The sequence below is a fragment of the Schistocerca nitens genome, chromosome 9 (assembly GCF_023898315.1).
Source record: "Schistocerca nitens isolate TAMUIC-IGC-003100 chromosome 9, iqSchNite1.1, whole genome shotgun sequence".
Lineage (NCBI taxonomy): Eukaryota > Metazoa > Arthropoda > Insecta > Orthoptera > Acrididae > Schistocerca > Schistocerca nitens.
The window spans coordinates 409,131,403-409,131,968 of NC_064622.1; positions in this window are offsets into that span (position 1 = coordinate 409,131,403).

Sequence of the window (566 nt, forward strand, 5' to 3'; positions counted from 1 at the left end):
TTGCTTTGACCGAATAACAAACTGCACAGCGGATTTTATTTGCGAATCCAGTATACATTTCCTATAACTGTCAATGGATAACCTATTAACAGAAGGTTCTTTCATACCGTTAGCTCTGCACATTATGTGTCCGGACTCCGCCTCAAGAAATATCCAACGTGTTTTGGTTTATCACCGACTAAACTAAACCCATCGTTTAATTTTCGTTAAAAATAACTTCGACAATTAATGCAGCTGCACCATTTCTGATTTCCCAGGTAGTTACTAACCTTAAGTACGCATCTACCGTGCATTCTGCATGGTTTTTCCAAACGCACAATTATTCATCACTTTGAAAAAGTTCTTCTCGAAATCAACTTGCATTCTTGCATTATTGTACATTAATCACAATGTATGACTTCATCTAGAGAGCTCGCCTGATTGATAAAATTCGATTAATCTTTTTTAAAAGATTTTTATTTTGCACACTTAAGAGCAGAGGCACTCTCTGGAAGGACCCATTCAAAATTGGGCACTACAAGATATTCGAATATTGCCCAGACTGTTCACACGAGGATAAATGATGC